Raw genomic sequence first — 16,750 nt, 5'->3', positions numbered from 1 at the left:
TCAAAATAGCTGAAAATACAACTTTAAGAATGAAGTGTTTCAGTTTTGTTTATAGGCTTTAGTGGAGAAAACCATTTCATGACAAGAGGTAATAAGCAATGCAGCCATTTTTTATAGAAAAATAGATATAAAGTTATATATTTTTAGATATTTTCCATCCAATCTCAGCTATAAATGTCTTTATCACCTACAGTTATCTTTGGAATTAAATCTTTTGAGAGATGAATGCTGTAGACTATTTAATGCTTCAGCAGGTTTAGATGCTTATAACTTGTGAAAAGTTAAAATGTTTTCCCTTTTATTTCATAACCATTCTAAATTTTTATTGTTGCTTTTGAAATAGATATTTTAGAAACAAAAAGGATATGAGTGATCAGCTAGCCCAATTTTGGCATTTTTAAACCAAGACCACACATTCTTTTCACTCCTCCCATCAAGAGGTGATAGCTAGAGCCCTTGCTGTTCAAGCTCTGAGGTACTCCTTGTGAGATGCTCCACACACTGACGTGGTTGCATGCTGGAGAGGCCACCTGTACATAATCTGAGTGATGACTGGAGCTGAGTTTAGCCTCTGCCATTCCCAATGAGACATCACATGACTGGAATTCTTTTGGATCCTCCATTCCAGCCCTTCTGCCAACTGAATAGCCCTGAGTGACTTCCATCAAAACTACATGAAAGAGGAGACTCACCCATCTGAGTACTGCTACATTATTGATTCATAAAATTATGAGATATAATAAAGTGATTGTTGTTTAAGCAACTAACTTTTGGATAGTTTTTGTCTTGTTTTTATTTTTACTGCACCAATAGATAAACAGACTTTGGTCCATGAAAGTGAGGTGCTAACATTACAAAATCTAAAATGTATGGCTCTGGTCTGGGGACAGGGCAACAGGCAAAAGCCTGACAAGGCTTAAAATGAATACTATAGAGGACTTGAAGAGATTGAAAAAAAAAAAAATTACTAGGAGGTGGTAGAAAGTTTGGTACTACTTCTACCCAGGTAACCTGGAAAATATATAATGTACTTAATAAACTTGATAATCTAGTTAAGATGATTTCTGGATGAAGTGTTGAAGATGCTACCTTGTTTCCCCCAGTTGTCTTTTTAAAAATGAGAGAAAAGAGAAATGAAATAATCAACTGCTAATAGAATATGGAGTGAATGTAAAGGGCTTAGGACAACCATTCCAACCAGCGAGTGGTCCTCAAAGTAAGAGATGGTCTCAGGGTAGAGATAACATCTAATGCACTGCCAGTAGAACATACCCTGTGGTTGTAAGATCCCTTAAGACTTCAGAAGGATTTAAGGAAGTATCAAATGTACCCTCTCAGTAACAAAAAGAAAAAGGGCATGCCATATTAGATGCTCTAAGACAGACAATAGTGCTTGGTGCACAAACAACAGCTTCACAGGAAAACCAAGATAGAGAAGGATTTACCTCAAAAAGATTTATGGGTTTGGTTTTGTCTAATGGAACAGATTAGGAATTGACACACAAAAGGCTCATGAGATTTTTAAGGAATTATATTAGCATTGAACAGGACAGAAAGAGTTAAAAAAAAAAAGAAAGGCCTAGAGATAACCAAAATTCTATATACAAGAAACATTCTAAGAAAACCAAATTTTACAGAAAACAGATTTTATGGAAAAGGAAGTTTTCAGAGGGCAGGACCAAAGCCATGTAGAATTATTATAACCCAAAGTCCAAGACTAAACCTCAATTGGGAAATGAAAATATCTGCCCGATTATATTTAAGAATTGCTATAGGATAGTGATTGTCTTATTTTCTCTGTTCTGGAAAAGGAATATTTACTATGATTATCCTATGCCTGCTTCATCTTGGGACATTCATTTGTCCCAAGGGGACAGATCATTTGTCTTTTCATTTCACAGGTCTACAGTCTAAGAGTAACTTTATCCAAGGGGGAAAAATACCCTAAACCAAGATATTTTTATAGCTAGATATAATTTAAATGCTGTGATCCTGGACCTTGAACCTGAGCTTCGTAACATAATAGAATGAGACTTTTGGTGGTTCTTGCATGATGAAGGAGAAGATCAATACTGTTGTAGGGCTTGTACTCCAGTGGTTTAAGCATGAAAGCAAATTATTTGAAACTTCTTTTATGCAGGTCAATGATCCCTCCCCTTGAATATGTACGTGATTGAGATTGCTTCAACCAGTAGAGCATGGCAGAAGTGGTGTTAGATTGTCTAATATCATGAAACTTTCACCTTCTTCACTTGACACCCTGACCTACCATATAAGAAATCTAACTACTCTGCAGATGTGATACTGAAGAGGCCACATTAGGCATTTTGTTGATAATTCCAGCTGAACTCAGCCTTTCAGATGTACCCTCCAAGTCACCATATGTGTAAGTATGCAATTTGCAGCTTCTAATCCACACTATCTAATGGTTGAATATCATCAAGTGGCCTCTATTACACCACATGAAACAGTAGGATTATGCAACAGATCTCTGCTGGAAGTTCTGACCCACAAAATTTGTGTGATACAGTAGAATGGTTGTAGGAGTTTTACTACTAAGTTTTGTGGTCTTTTGTTCCACAATAGAGATCTAGAACATATACCTTCTCCTTTAAAGGTCAATCTTTAACAGATAAAATTATGGCAAGGAGAAATGAAGTGATTTGTACAAGTTTATGCAATAGTGTAAGGGGAGAATTGCGGTGCAAAACCAGAGCCCATATCTCCCTTTTATTTCCACTGTACCTCATCATCCTAATGGAGTGCATTTTTTTGTATAATGCTATCTTACAATGTTCAGAAATCAAGTAATCAACTTTATAAAAGTCAAACATGCTTTTTTTTTCCGTCCTTCTGTTTCTTTCCTTTTACCTGATTGTCTTCTGCTATTTAATATTTTGAGACTCTGCCCACATAACAAGACAATAAGCATAGGTGAATTCTAATTTTTAGTGGACTTCAAAATAGAAATGCAGGGTAGCCTGAAGACAGTAATTTCGAATCACAAGCATCTGCGATTACATCTTTTCTGTTTTAACAACACCTGTGGTACCCGAAGTGAGACTCATTTTCTAACTTCTCTTGATAAGACTGTGAGAAATTAACAACAGTAGTTCCTGAAACTATCAAGACTAAAAATGTCAGTGACACTGATTACAGATGTAAGTGATATTAAAATAGAAGGCTTCTGTGAGAGGTCACCCAAAACTTGCAAGAATTTTTTTGGCTCTTAGTACCAATAATTACTACAATGACTGTATATTGCATAGAAATATCAAGGGTTTTATGGTTGAAACAGGAGATCTGACAGGTATGGGAAGATGAGGTACAGTATCTGGGGCAAACAATATGTGAATCAATACAGCAACTTTCTTAAGCACAATGTTAGAGGTGTCGTATCTATGGGTAATAACAGCCCAAACACCAGTGGATCTCAGTTCTTCACCTATGGCAAGCAGTCACATTTGGACATGAAATATACAGTATTTGGAAAGGTAATAGATGTTCTGAAGACTCTAGATGAATTAGAGAAGTTACCAGTGAATGAGAAGACATGTCAACCTCTCAATGATGTGCACATTAAGGACGTAACTATTCATGCCCATCAATTTGTGCAGTAGCTGTAGTAGACCTGGAAAGATACTTGGCAAACCATTCGAGGAACACACCTACAGTGGTTTATGCAGTTTTAATTATACCAAAAGACTGCATCATCCTTCTGCTTGTTTACAACTAAAATCTCCTGAGTTGGTGGTACCAAGGGGACCCAAATGGCTTTTACTCCCACTATTAGAGCATTTTCTTTGCTAAAACTATTATCCAATGTATTTCTTTAAGTTTGATTTTTTAAAATCCTCTAATTTTTTGTTACATATAAACATTCATTTAAAAAATAGAAATACATTATTTCTGTGATAAAGACTTAATGCCCTACCTATTTCTCTGCCCCCATTCACTGTCATCCCTTATAACTAGAATGAAAAGCACTTAATTTCACACTGTCTTCTGAGCTACAGTCAATCCAACCCCAGGATCAAGGAAGACTTTATTCAGAGAAATTTATAAGTTCCAAGCAAGCAGATTTGCATTTCTGCACTGAGGTAACTCTTTGATAACTGCACTCTTTTCTTGTGATCACTTCTCCTTCCAAGTTTGGTTTTTGAGATGAAGCCATCCTATATTCTATATCAAGTAACTGAGTCTCTGTCCCTTGTTTAATCTCATGCCTGGGTCCTGGTTTGGATTTCCTGCACATTTCCCCTATTCACCCAGGATTGTGTCCCACTCTATTCTTGGAGATTCTATATTCAAATCTTGTTATGAAAATTTTAGCCTTGCAGTGGAAATTATGCTAATTTTCTCCAATTTCTTTGGTGTTCTGTAATTCTCTCTAGAATCTTTACTTTAGTATTTAGCTGCCTTAACTTAGTTTTAAGTTACTTAACACCTAACTCTTACACTCTTGCTGGTATTCCTGGACCTAGTGTGTGGCCTGCCTGTCTATCCACCTGTCATGACCCATTATTGTTTAGTGCTCACCATTGTATTCTCCAGATAAAATGCTTTGCCTGTCTGGCTGGATTTCCATCACTCGATTCTTGTTCAATTTGCAAGAACTGATTTTATCTCAGTGTTGGCTTTTAGTCTCCCACTTGTATCCAACCTAAACTCTTCCTGCCACTACCAAGTCCTATATTAGTTAGAGGACAGCTGCTGGATGATAGCTAATAGAGAGACAGTTAAATCGCTCTAATAATTAAAAGTGGATTGTAAATCAGTTGTTCTAATACAATTTTAATAAAAATTTACCTCTTTAATAACTTATAAGAAAATACTCATGCTATTCTTTCTCCTTGGTCTTCGATAAGAATCATAAATTCAGAAATTGAATATCAATTTTTTAATATGTGCATATTTACAAAGGTCACTATTTAAGTGAAAGGGGTAGTTTTCATATTTACCTTTAAATAATAGAATTCTCACAGTGGAAAAGTATGATGCCTATTTATATATAAAGCCACAGCTTTTCTCTGGGATGCAGTGAAATAAAGCATATGACCATGATGTGTGTAATGTTTTTATTTAAAAAGTTAATAATTCTGACCTGGATTTTTTATCAAGAACTTAATATGACTTATATATGTGTATATACATATGTATATATATATGTGTGTGTGTGTGTATATATATATATACATATATACATATATATGCATATCAACTATTGTAATCATTTACAAAGTAAAAAAAAACGTTGCAAGTTTTTAAGATGTTCTTCATTATATTGTATGGACTAAGTATTTGTCTTGGTCCAATTAGGAGATAGAGCCACACAGTAACTTAAATAGGGGAAGTTTAATATTAAGAATTATTAAGCTATGATAAAATCATAACTATAAATGAAAAGAGTATGTTCTAAAGGGCTCCTCCACCTTCTCCTAGAGCTAAGGAAATGTACCAAAGAAGGACATACTTAGGATATATTCCAACCTGTGCCAGGATAGTGTTCAGACCTAGTTTGAACAGTGAGGTTTGTTGGATCGCCTGAGTTAAAGCTAGTTTACAGATATCATGCAAGGAGAAAAATTAAATAAAAAAAGAAAAAGGAAAAAAGAACCTCTGGACTGGGGCTGCATGGTCACCAAGGAACTGTGTGCTCTGGGTGCACAGATAAAGCAAAGCAACACCAAATGTCCCTACACACCTGCCCTTTGCCTGACAGTGTGGCAAGAGCAAGAAAAAAACAAAATACCATTTATCCTAACCAGGAAAAGAGAAGCTCCCTTCCCCCTGCAGTGTCTCTCTAGCACCCTCTATCGACAAAATTTAAAATCATACTCGCCATAAGGTAGAAAATGCGGGAAGTGTCCCCTTGCTGAGAACAAACATACTGAAGCGAAAATTTGGATTTGTGAGACTACACTGATAACTGCCACAGACATCACATAAGCTATGTCACTATATTGTAAATGTACATTAAACACAAAATAAAACAACTCTTTTGTGCCATGTATTTGCCCTATAAGTATTATCACAACCAGTATGCAATAAAAATTAGTAATAATTATAAATATTTTAACATTTAAAAACATTTAGGTGGATACTATCGATGCTCTAGATATTTTGAGAAGTTTCCCTCCAAATTGAAACTGATAAAACCTTTGTTCTAGATAAGCTTCCCTGTGCTGCCAGAAATTATTATTCCATGGACTTTACTTCAATCTTTTTTTTCTTTTTTTTTTTAAGTAATCTCTATACCCAAACGTGGGGCTTGAGCTCATGAGTCCAAGATCAAGAGTCACATGTTCTATGAAAGGAGCCAGCCAGGCACCTTTACATCAACCTTTATATTTGGCTTTATTATATATAAAAAATAGACTTTTGTGTCTTCCTTTCTTATTTTATTTCTCATGTTAGTCTTCAGATACATGGCGGTGGCAATAATCCACAGAAATGAATGCTAACTTGTGCTGTAGCCTACAACCAGTATCCACACATTGTTTTCATGGGAAGTCACAAGCAACCATATTGGTCTGAGTGGTTAGAGTCACAATTAATCTTTCTGTGCTGAGAACAATATATATTTCTTGTTCCAACATTGGCAAATGAGGACCATATAAGACAGTAGGCATTTGTTGCACTATACAAAATAAAGATAATTCTAAAGAATCTGACCCCTTCTTGGTTATCTAGAGTTTTTCTGAATGGGAGATTGAATCTCTGCTGCAAGAGTGTCACCATGCTGAATGCAAACCCCTTTTACCTTCTTGTAGTAACAACAAGGCATTGACTAATTTAATGTAGTTTTGTCTCACCAAAAATTTAAAAATTATTTATATTGGTGATCATTAACATAATGATATTTTGAAATCAAAGCTTTGTTCCTAGTGCTTTAATATCCCAGAAGCAATTAGAACTCATCCTAGAATTAGATTTGTGCTCCTTACATCCGTATGAGCTAAGTGGTTTTGTTCTAAGAAGTTAGCCCAGCAAAAAAAAAAAAAAAGTTAGCCCAGCTTACCAGTTAAAGGTAGGTAGTCTGGAGTCAAAACTGAACTTTGCAATTGAATTTTAGGTTATCTATTTATTTATTCATCTATTTACTCTTTCAGCTAATACAAGGCCCTGTGCTACATCATGAGGATACAGCAGTGAGCAGGACAGACTCAATCCCTGCCCTCATAGAACTTACATTCTAGCCCAGAATAAACACACATTAAATAAATAAATATCAACTGAGTTACTGAAAATTTTGGTAAGTAGCTTGAAGAAGTGTATAGCATACTATGAGAGGTGGAAGGGAGGTCTAATCTCTCTTGCAGGTTAGGGAAGTCTTGCTTGAGGAAATTACACTTGACTTCAGGTTTGAAAAATGACTAGGAATTGATAAAGGTGGGGGTCTGGAGTCTTGGGGTTGGGAGAGTTGTCTAGGTGAGAGAGGCCCCTGAGAAAGCCCTGGAGGCATGGGAACAACTTGAAGGGACAGAGGACCTAAAAGGAAAATATTCTCAAGAGGACAGGCTGTAAGAAGAGTCTGGTGAGGAGGCAGGGGATTCAACACACATTATTTTAGAATTTATTTGATGTGACAAACCTCACTGAACCTCAGTTCTTCCTTCTGTAAAATAGAAAAAAAACAATGCCTCTGTTTCAGAAATGTTATAAAGATTAAATAATAGAATGTTTACAGAGTCTTTGGCACATAGTCTTGCCAGACTAAACACTCTGAAGTATTTACAACAGCAGAGCAATGCAGTGTCTTTCTATTCATTTTTCTAATCTATAGTTTCTGCATAATTTCAACCCTAATTATAAAATTTTTAAAGATAGTATTTTTATATCTTAGATTTTTAAAATCAATCTTGTCATTATTTATATATTTAGAAGTGACTATATATTAGGGAGATGAGGAAGACAAAATAAATATAAATAAGTTTAAATATATATACATATACATATACATATATATAACTAGAATGCATGTATTTTGGAACACAGACGCTCAAATATTTCAGTAAATAAGTAATTTAGACTTTAGTTTGAAGAACTGCAACCTTAAGCATCTTCCTATTAACATATTTCCACTTTTTCCTGAAACCATGGAAAACACAATCAACCATGTGGCATCTGTTGTGACTTTCTTCACTGGACTAGCAAAACTGCTTGCGTTTTAAGGTGTTTTCCAATATTCAATTAAATGAACTTTGAGGTCTGCGAAAAAACAGTGGGCCTAGTTGTCAAGGTAACTTAACCTCATTTTCAAGGTGAACGAGACCACCATAGGCAGGTGTCCTGGAGCTCAACGTTTCCTCAGTATTTTATTCTTTAAGTGTTGTCAGAAGCAAGCTTGAAGTGGACATATTGTTTTTCACTTCTACCTTTTTAAATAAAAGTTATAAAAAACTCTTTGAACATCAGTTTTTTTACCTTTGTATTTGTATTTTTCCCTAAGGGAGCATTTTGAATGGTATGTTCTTGTTATTCCCTCTCTCCCATCAGATTTGTTTCTCTGGAGTATTAGTCTTTTACGTTATGTTTCACACAAGAAGCTGACAGCTCCGGCCTTGCTAAAAGGATCCATTGTCTGCTTTTTTCTGCTGAAAACACTTTCCCAATGTTCCGCTGACCTTTTGAATCTTCCCTCTTTACTTCTTCTGTATCCCGGTTGCAACATGAGCTTTTCTCCCCCAATAATCCACAAGAAAATACACGAATGATAATAGAGAAAAACGTCAGAAACATGAAAACCAGGTGCTAAGAGATGGGCCTGTACCGCTGGGAAAGTCTAACCCCTGGCGTTCTGAGAGTAAAAATACCTACCATGCCTTCCAAGAAAATTGAAAAGGAAAACGTTTTAGAGATATTTACTGAGATATTAGGATGGTCAGGCAATGCCTTTCTCTACTAGAGGGAAGTAAGCATGTATATGTATTTGGGGGGCAAAATCTATTTGTGGCCAAGCCAAAGAGCCAAATGTCAGAAATAATCAGATCAAGCCTGTCATTGAGAGCCTCTGAATGATTTGAACAAGGGTACTTGAGTGGTGGAACTGGAAAAATTCCAGGCCTATGACACTGTGAAGTCTTTCACAGAACATGCTATGGCTGCCTCATTTAAGAAAATGACTACCCCGTTTGCTGTTCAGGCCTCCTTTTTGTTGTTGTTGTTTATTTTGTGTTTATTTTTACAGTGGAACCCTCCATGGTAGTACTAATGGAGAATTAGTGAGTTTTAAAGGGAACACTAAGCTACAATTAACTGATAAAAAACTATGCCTTCTCCTGGTTGAGTGTTATGGGATGCCATGGAAATGACTATACCTATACTGACAAGTAAAATTTAAAAGTGGCTTAATTCTCCACTGTGAAAATAAAGAAAGAGATCACTCCTTCTCCCCCAAGTTTCTTACAGAATTTAAGTTAGAAAACTTGTAATTAAGTACTTCTCATTTCTTTGAAAATGTGTATAAACCTTTAGAAACCTAGACAGGCCTTTTGTCAGGTTTATGACCCAGGAATGCTTTCCTCAAAGACCTAGGAGCCTGAGATGCCTGGGTGGCTCAGTCGTTAAGCATCTGCCTTCGGCTCAGGTTATGATCCCTAGGTACTGGGATGGAGCCCCACATCAGGCTCCCTGCTCCATGGGAAGCCTGCTTCCCCCTCTCCCACTCCCCCTGCTTGTGTTCTCTCTCTTGCTGTGTATCTCTCTGTCAAATAAATAGATAAAATCTTTAAAAAAAAAAAAAAAAAAAAGACCTAGGAGCCAGCTTTTTGAAATGTAAACATCAAGAAAGATAGTGTCACTATGTCCCAGTTTCTGTGGGAGAGTAGGAGTTTAATTTTTGTAGGTGCCTTGTTCCATGTTGGAAAACTACCTCCTGCTATAAAGATATGAGAAATTTGTTTTTCTTCTAGTAGTCAATTAGCTAACACAGATGGTCACCCCAATTACCAGGTAAAGTTAGGATGTACTTGTGTGACAAATGGTACTGTCAAATCCCCTCTTATTTGAGGACTTACTACTGTTTTTCTTGAAAACATGTATATAATGAATTATATCTCCTTGGTTATGTAAGGGGATAAATATTCCTTCTGTCTTTGTGATCTCTTAATGGACTACCTGTTTTGCATATCATATTCTGATTTAATACTTATTCTTTTTTTTTTAAGATTTTATTTATTTATTTGACAGAGAGAGACACAGTGAGAGAGGGAACACAAGCAGGGGGAGTGGGAGAGGGAGAAGCAGGCTCCCTGCTAAGCAGGGAGCCTGATGCGGGGCTCGATCTCAGGACCCCGGGATCATGACCTGAGCCGAAGGCAGACGCTTAACGACTGAGCCACCCAGGTGCCCAATACTTATTCTTTAATAAAGTATTCTCTTTCTCTACTGCTTTTATGGAGAGGCTTTCTGGGTTTGGAGAAGATTTTATTTTTAATCATATTTCCCCAACACAATATGATTTAAAAGTACATTTTAAAATGGGTATGTGTTGCAATCAACCAGGAAATATATACTAAACCTAATGTCTCCTATCTGAAATAAGTTTACGTCAGTCTTTTCAAGGCCTTGTGGATGGATAAGAAGAATTTGTATAGAAGTGGAAAATCTAATCTATAGCATCAAGAAATTTGTTGAGACAGAGACCCAACTCATTTTCATCATCATAATTTTCTTTCTGAACCTGTCATTACAGTTAGATTAGTTGTAAATAAAAATAAATAAGCATAGTTGGTGATGATAGAAAAAGATTTTCAGGGTATAATTCAATGATATATTTCAAAAGGGTCGTTAAATGTCTCCTATTACATCTCCCTGACTTATAAAGCGTCTGAGAAATGTATAAGTAGAATCTAACAAAAGTTTTATTAAAATTTATCATATGATGCCATTTGCAAATCAATGTTTTCATCACTATGTCCGTGAAATAATACAGACACCTCCTCATTAGGTGGAAGTCACTGGTGGGTTTTATCAAAACGTTGGTCTGGTGTTTATTTGACTATGTTTTTACTGTTGATGTGAATAAACACAAATTTTTTAATTTGATTAAATAGGCACTTATGACATGGTAATTACGAAATGTTGAAAAGTGATAATCCTTAGTCATAATGCAGTCTTGAGAATGAGGAATGGGAGACACAAGGAGGGCTAAAGGAGTTGTATGTATCTAACATGGATTAATTTCCAGTGAGAACTTTTCATGTTGGACTTTCCTGAGGAAAGTTTACTTTCTCACCAAAACTAAAGTGGAAAAGTGATATATAATCCCCTCACTGATATGAATTAGGAAAAATCAGGAGGATACAAATATAACAGTGCTTCTTTTTATAATCAGGGTTTAATTAAATAATATATTTCCAGAAGGTCATTTAAAGCTCATCTATTGCATCTTCCTAATTACGTAGAAGATTCTGTGAAATGGGAAATATGAGGAGTCTTCCTGTCTCTGCCCGCCATTTACAGACATTGAGTGAGTAGATCCTGAACATTGCCTAAGTTTGCTGACACTATGGAGAATCTTGGAGGAACCACAGACTGAGAATATTAATCATAAATAAATTCTCTGAAATGAGAGGTCTTTCATTCTATGGTAGACTGGCATGGGACCAACTGAAGAGGTTCAATAGAACCTGAGAAGACAAAAGAAAAGGCTACTTAGAATTAGATATACTTACCTCAAAGTATACTGAAAATATCCAGAATAAAGTACCATCAATGAAAGAGTTCATTGTCTGCCTCATTACCCATCCAGGACCTCTGATCTGGTTAATATTCCAGGACCTCAGGCTGGACGTCTGTATCCAGGGTCCTAACTATCCAAATCAGATATAGAGCTGCCTCTTCTCCCTCAAGCAGAAATGTGACCCTCATTGTTTTTTTTTTTTTTAATAGTATAAGTTTTCTCCATGGCCTACCTAGTCTTCCTGATAGAGAGCTTTCGAGAGCACTTAAGAGTAGCTGGTGTTATAGATGTGAATAGCACTAAGTATAGTTTCGCAGTGAAACACCCAGGTGTTTCCACTTTCTGAGCAACTCTAGGCTTGGTGTCATTGCTGCCTGCCTCACATCCATCTCCCTCAGAACTGACATTCAATTCTGAGTGTCAGTTTTGCTTCTTAGCCCAATTTTTCTATCAATTTAGTGGCCATAAATCACAGAGACGATGTGGGGATGAGGGGGCAAAGCTACACCCTGGCTTATATATAGGATCTAGGGCCTGGCTCATATATGGTTAGAGGCCATTGGACACTGCATTCAAGTTCAGAGATTCTTGATGAGATCAGAACACATGACATGACAGACCCCTGGCTTTTCTGTCTCTCATGGTTCATCTCCAGCACTTACCAGAGGGGTCAACCTGTTTTTCTAGCCTGGTTGACCTCTGTGGCTCACTGTGAGGGAATGACAAATGCCTCTCTGATGGCCCTGGTGGCAGGAGGTGTTAGGTACCTTTGTCCTTGCCCTATTTTCCTCCTCACCTGTTTTTCTCCAATGAAATTGCACTTTACTCTGACAATAGCCTAAATATTAGATGAGACCCATGGAATTGCTTCTATTCAACCAATTTTGCATGATTCAACTTACAGTTCTTCATAGAAGCATTCAAGTAAATATCACAAAGCCTTGTAGATTTGGGGGAAAAGGGAAGGAATCATGACCTTTGGTAAAGAAAACAGTGTAAATGAATGAGAGGTGTAGTTGGTGTGGTTGGTCCTCTCCTACAATATCTGAAATCCATCAAACATATATGCCACAGCAAAGCAATAACATGTTTTTTAAAAGATACACATCCAATCTATGTCAGATAGTTCTTTACCTTTTATTGTCAAAACCTAACCCATTTCCTACAAATAAACTTGGCCTTAGAGTGTATTTGCCTTCTCCTTGCTCTACATTATAAACCTTCTTATAGGAAAAGATATCAAGTGGCATCATGTCCAAAATGCTTTTATTTTACCCACGAGTTTCTTTTTTCATTGAAGAATGAAGGATGGAAGTTTCAGTTTTCCAACATTCATGTACTATGTTTATACACATTAATTCATGCTTATGTTACCTGCTTATTTGTGTTTGTTTCTTAGGACAAAGCTAGAGTGACTATATTTTCTAGATCAAGTTATACTTTGAATTTTTAAATTATAATGAAAACAATATTCCAGGATACTAAGGGACATAAACCTGTCAAAAGGATTATATTTGCCCTTTCATTTTCTTTCAATTTCAGTAGAATATATTTAATAAATATTTACAATAAAATATATTTTTAATAAAATCTACACTGTTTTCACCACTATGTATGACAGGAGACTATTTCACTGGTTGAAAATCCTGAGCCCCCAACCTGGCATTACTCCTTTGTGATTAGGAACCAATTACAGAGAGAGCACCAAAGCATTGGCAGAGACTATCTGGCTATTGCTCTAGCAACGTGGAGAGGGTGTCTTACCTGCTTTTATTTTGTATCTCAGGGAGAAATACGGCCATCATGTAACTCTACCCACAACTTCAACTGATGGATTAATTCTATTGACCATTCTCTGGCAAAAGTCATCGTCTTACTAAAGGACACATCTCCCTAAGTGATTAGAGAGATAAATATTTGAGCAGGGCATTTATATGCAGTATTTATTTTTCTTCAGTTCCTATATCCTATAAGGAAGGATGTGATAACTTTAATTGGAACAACAACCACAGTTTAGTAGTAATTTCTATTCCCTTAAAAAGGACACATCATGGAGGAGGAGGAGCAAGATGGCGGAGGAGTAGGAGACCTAAATTTCATCTGGTCCCAGGAATTCAGCTAGATAGGGATCAAACGATTCTGAACACCTACAAACTCAACAGGAGATCGAAGAAAAGAATAGCAGCAACTCTCTGAACAGAAAAGCGACCACTTTCTGGAAGGTAGGACTTGCAGAGAAGTGAATCTGAGGGGATATTCAGGAGGATACACGGCAGGGGAGGGGGCCTCCGTAGGCCACTTCGGGCAAGTGATAGAGCAGCGGAGCACAAAATCGGAACTTTTAGAAGTCGGCTCCGCTAAGGGACGTCGCTCCGGTGGCTAAGCGGGGGGTGGAATCCTCGTGGGACAGTGTGGTCTCAGGATCCTCACGGTCACAGAAAGACCGGGGGTGCCTGAGTGTGGCAGAGCTCCCAGGTATCAGAGTGGGGAAGCCGGCTGCAGAGACGGAGCCGAGGCGCGTGCTCTCAGCTCGGGGTTGCCATAAACCATGATCCGCGGCACAGTCGGGCCCCTGCTCCTCCAGCAGGGACCCAGCAAGCAGCAGATCTGGGGAGACTCACCTTCTTCCCCCGGGAGGAGAGGTGTGGGAGTGCACCGCAGGGATCTGCTGGGTTTGGAGACTCCACACGGGGTCGTGTGCCAGAGATAAACATTGGTCACAGGCCGGGTGAGCACGGAGTGCGGCCGGAGACCGGGGAGACGGGAGTGATCGACTGCTTTTCTCTGGGGGCACACTGAGGAGCAGGTCCCGAGTTCTTGGCTCCTCCGGGCGGAGACTGGGAGGCTGCCATTTTCACTCTCGTCCTCCAAAGCTGTAGGGAAAGCTTGCAGGGAACAAAAGCTCCCAAGAGCAAACCCGAGCAGAGTACTTAGCCCAGACCGGCAAGGGCGGGGCAATTCTGCCTCCGGCAAAGACATTTGGGAACCACAGCAACAGGCCCCACCCCCAGAAGATCAGCGAGAACAGCCAGCCAAGACCAGGTTTACCGATCAATGAGAACGGCAGAGCTCCAGCGCTAGGGGAATACTGCACATAGAATCCATGGCTTTTTTACCATGATTCTTTAGTCTTTCAAAGTTAATTTTTTTTAATTTTCTTTTTTCCTTTTAATTTTTTTTGAAATTTTCTTTTTCCCTTTTTCAACCAACATCTTATCAATCCCTTTTTTAAAAATCTTTTTTATTTTTCATTTTTAGAGTCATATTCTATCCCTTCATAGAAGTTAGCCTTATTTTTGGTATATATATAAGTTGTTCTCTCTTTAAAATTTTGGGATAGTTTTTTCTAACAGACCAAAATATACCCTAAATCTCTAATGTATGGCTTTGTTCTAGTCTCCTGCCTGATCACATTCTCTCCCTTTTTTTTTTTAATCCTCTTCTTTCTTTTTTTAACCAATTCTTATCTTATCAATTCCTTTTATAAAATCTGTTATAGTTTTCATCTTTACAGTCATATTCCATCCCTTCATCGTATTTGTCCTTATTTTTGTACATATATAAGTTTTTCTTTCCTTAAAATTTTGGGAGGCAGTTTCATCCAACAGGCAAAATAGGCCCAAAATCTAGTGTGTGGCACTGATCTATTCACCAGCCTGATCATATTTGATCATATTCTTTTTTTTTAATCTTTTTTTTTCTTTCTTTTTTCTTTCTTTCCCTGTCTTTTCCCCTGGTATCAGGTCTCTTCTGATTGGTTTAGTGTATATTTTTCTGGGGTCGTTGTTACCCTGTTAGCATTTTGTTCTCTCATTCATCTATTCTCCTCTGGACAAAATGACAAGATGGAAAAAATCACCTAAAAAAAAAAAGAACAAGAGGCAGTACCGACTGCCAGGGACCTAATCAATATGGACATTAGTAAGATCTCAGAACTAGAGTTCAGAATGATGAATATAAAGATACTAGATGGGCTTGAAGGAGCATGGAAGTTATTAGAGAAACCCTTTCTGGAGAAATAAAAGAACTAAAATCTAACCAAGTCGAAATCAAAAAGGCTATTAATTAGGTGCACAATACATTAATGAAAGAAAGAACAAGAACCATATGATCCTCTCAATAGATGCAGAAAAAGCATTTGACAAAGTACAGTATCCTTTCTTGATCCAAAACTCTTCAGCGTATAGGGATAGAGGGTACATACCTCAATATCATAAAAGCCATCTATGAAAAACCCACAGTGAATATCATTCTCAATGGGGAAAAACTGAGAGGTTCCCCCCTAAGGTCAGGAACATGGCAGGGATGTCCACTATCACCACTGGTATTCAACATAATACTAGAAGTCCTAGCCACAGCAATCAGACAACAAAAAGAAATAAAAGGCATCCGAATCGGCAAAGAAGTCAAACTCTCACTCTTTGCCAATGATATGATACTTAATGTGGAAAACCCCAAAGACTCCACCCCAAAACTGCTAGAACTCATACAGGAATTCAGCAAGTGACAGGATATAAAATCAATGTACAGATATCAGTGACATTCCTATACACCAACAAGACAGAAGAAAGAGAAATTAAGGAGTTGATACCATTTACAATTGCACCTAAAACCATAAGATACCTAGGAATAAATCTAACCAATGAGGCAAAGAATCCTGTATTCAGAAAACTATAAAATACTCATGAAAGAAATTGAGGAAGACACAAAGAAATGGAAAAACGTTCCATACTCATGGATTGGAAGAACAAATATTGTGAAGATGTCAATGCTACCTAGAGCAATCTACACATTTAATGCAATCCCTATCAAAAGACCATCCACTTTTTTCAAAGAAATGGAACAAATAATCCTAAAATTTGTTTGGAACCAGAAAAGACCCCGAATAGCCAGAGGAATGTTGAAAAAGAAAAGCAAAGCTGGTGGCATCACAATTCCAGACTTCAAGCTCTATTATAAAGCTGTCATCATTAAGACAGCATGGTACTGGCACAAAAACAGACACATAGATCAATGGAACAGAATAGAGAGCCCAGAAATGGACCCTCAACTCTATGGTCAACT

General features: G+C 37.3%; 1 pseudogene; it reads left to right on the top strand.

Moving 5' to 3' along the window:
* Positions 1-3,137: 3,137 nt before the first annotated feature.
* LOC110587731 lies at positions 3,138-3,620 on the top strand (annotated as a pseudogene).
* The last annotated feature ends 13,130 nt before the right edge of the window (positions 3,621-16,750 follow it).

This window comes from Neomonachus schauinslandi, unplaced genomic scaffold, assembly GCF_002201575.2.
Source record: "Neomonachus schauinslandi unplaced genomic scaffold, ASM220157v2 HiC_scaffold_574, whole genome shotgun sequence".
Taxonomy (NCBI): Eukaryota; Metazoa; Chordata; class Mammalia; order Carnivora; family Phocidae; genus Neomonachus; species Neomonachus schauinslandi.
This window is presented reverse-complemented; position numbering and strand designations above follow the sequence as displayed.